A 3,177-nucleotide genomic window follows, 5' to 3' on the forward strand; every position below is an offset into this window, starting at 1 on the left:
CTATTATTATTTATTCCTGATAGTAACCATAGTAACTATGTATATATATCTATTATATATATCTATATATATATATCTATTATATATATCTATATATATATATCTAGTATATATATCTATTATTATTTATTCCTGATAGTAACCATAGTAACCATAGTAACTGATAGTAACCATAGTATAGTCTCCATGGAATATGGAAGTGGAGTAACTGGTGCATGAGCGAGTAACATAAGCGAGTGTGTGCGTGCGGAAAGCGAACGGGATGCATGTTCGCGCGGCCGACTCGTGAGTTCTGGCGAGGGAAGGCCAGACACTCACCTGCTGCTTAAGGAGGTTATTTGCCTCCAGCTTCTTCCTCATCTTCTCCATCTGCTCATCGTTGTCGTTGGATTCTAGGCCCCTGTTGTTCAGATCTGCGACGAAACGGCAACCGTGCTTAGCTAGCTGAACTCATATGCCACAGTTCGTAGACACAAAGAAAGAGAGAGAGAAGGAGAGAGAGAGAGAGAGAGAGAGAGAGAGAGAGAGAGAGAGAGAGAGAGAGAGAGAGAGAGAGAGAGAGAGAGAGAGAGAGAGAGAGAGAGAGAGAGAGAGAGAGAGAGAGAGAGAGAGAGAGAGAGAGAGAGAGAGAGAGAGAGGGGGGGGGCAGAGATCGAGGACAAGAGGTGACGGGAGTGCCAGAATATTAAAATATTGTATGTTAGCCGGTCGTTTGATTTTTAAAAATTTCGTTAAACATCTGATTAGCCGTAGCTCGACCAGTTTTTCACATCTGCTGTATACTCGACACTCGTGCACACACACACGCACGCACGCACGCACGCACGCACATACGCACGCACGCTAGCGGTGACTCAACTGCCCACAGTAAAGTTTTCGTATGCAGTTCGCCACGGAACCTACCGCTGGTTTCCATATTTGAACATCTGTTCTGCAAGATGGCTAATAAATATAACATATATTCTATTTGCTTATTTGTCCCCAAAAAATATTTGAGGTGTGTGTGTGTGTGCGTGCGTGCGTGCGTGCGTGCGTGCGTGCGTGTGTGGTGCATGCACTTTTTTTCGACAAGAATAATTAAATAGGGCGACTGATGCCTGGCCAATAAATATGCGTGGGAATATTAACAAGAGAATAATTGTACATAGATTTGTCACTGAGAACTACCAGCGATGGCAATCCACAAATCGGGATTCCAAAAAACGAAAATAACGTTATTCTAGTTGTATCATTAAGTGTACAGGACGGACTATTCTAAGTGGACAAATCGTATTACTGTTCACCGTGTGCGACATCATGCCACGACTTGATGATCGCCAACATCAACATCGAAACAACATCGTAAGGCGACGAGTCTGAGGAAGGCGTCGAAGGTTCTCCGTATATGACACATTATTCGTTGTGTTTAGGCCTATTCGTTGTGCTTATTCGTTTACGAAGTGCGTGAGATTGTGTTTTCTGGTGCGCGTGCGAATCAATGCAATGCTAACGACTATGCTAATCACGCCAACGACAGATCGAAAGAAATAATGTTCAAGAGATTTGTAATGATTTACTTTACTTATGTGCGAACGAATGTGAACGCTGATATGACGCGAACGAACTCGTGTTACGAACTAACTAGTCCAGCCGTACACTATACCCTAGACGTACGAGTTTGGATTCGTTAAGTTGTTTCGCATTCAAAGAATGCACTATTTCATCCATGTTGTTACTGCCATACTAGCAGCAGCAAGTCGCACCCGAGGCGTATCGTCACTTTTCGCACACATATATATTTCCACGAGTATGAAGATTTTATATATCGTTTACTTTACCACGTAACTAACTATTCGGTCTCGTTCGCAACTATATCAGTAGAATTCGATTAAGTGTTCACTTTAATGTTAAATGTAAATATGCAAACGCGCCGACGAAATAGAGGGCGCGAGCAGCGGGAATGAGTAGCAGACGCACTAACCGGTTGTGTAAACACACACTTCGCTCGGCAGCCGACTATTATAGCTATCTATCCGCCTCGAGTCAGCTAATGAAATGAGCGCGTAAACGATTTCTGCCCATCGAGATATTCGCGTGCAATATAGGCTATAGCTATAGCAATCGCGAGAAAATTGAACGCGGGCGCCATCATTTCATGCCAATTCCTTTCGGGTTAAGTACTACCAGGTTTTCGCTTGTTTTATTAGTGGCCCGGACAAAACTGAGACCGACGGCAAATCCGAGTTTTTTTTATTCACACGAGAGATCGTCTGCTCATTCCGATGGGGGAGGAGTGCCGTAATCCGAAATCGTAAATCTTATTGACGGAACTTCTACTCGCGTTAAAATGCCGCTTTAATTTGTATTTCAGAATTTATATATCGAATATACGTACGTGCGCTGGCTTCATAATTGTTTCCCGTATATGAAAATTGTGCTAGCAATGTCATGTTGGAATGTTTTGCTTCACAACGTGTGATGTCGTGACCACAGCGTCGACAAAAGGTGATTTACTAAAGAGGTGTATATGTAATATCAGAGGAGCCACGGGAAAAAGATTAATGACAAACTACGTAAAAAAATTCATTATCATGATGGGTACGGTGGCACGAGAAATTAAAGTTCGGTTCTTCGGCCGAAAGGATGACATGCAAGCTATCGTAAAATTTATGCGCAGATCATGAACAAACATTAAATGTTTTCCTTACTATCGACCAAGACTGGTGTGCACTGACAAGGCGATGTTGTTTAAGGTTTAATTTATTCCCTATTCATTTCGCAGCTTCTGAATCCAAACACATCCCACTAGCTTCTCCCGGGAATATAGTTTTAATCATTTCAGCGCAGTCCAAAACTTGCGGAATCTCGTGTCAACTCCGACGCACTGTGAATTATGTACGTATATATTTTTTCATCACTCCTTTGAAAGCAGAAATTATTTAGACTCGGTCCCTGACAAAACCAAATCGATGTGAAATTACCTCGCAGTGCACCATAATTGCATTGCTATATCTCGCAACGTAGTGGCGTTATTAACGCCTCTGGAATGAAATCACGAACGGAATGACAGACAATTTGATGCTAAATCTGCCGACTAATGAGAAATACGACAGCAGTAGAGAGAGCGGGAGAGAGAGAGAGGGAGAGAGAGAGTGAGAGAGAGAGAGATAGAGAGAGCGAGAGAGAGAGAGAGAGAGA

The sequence above is a fragment of the Priapulus caudatus genome, unplaced genomic scaffold, assembly GCF_000485595.1.
Source record: "Priapulus caudatus unplaced genomic scaffold, Priapulus_caudatus-5.0.1 Scaffold133, whole genome shotgun sequence".
NCBI classification, from domain to species: domain Eukaryota; kingdom Metazoa; phylum Priapulida; class Priapulimorpha; order Priapulimorphida; family Priapulidae; genus Priapulus; species Priapulus caudatus.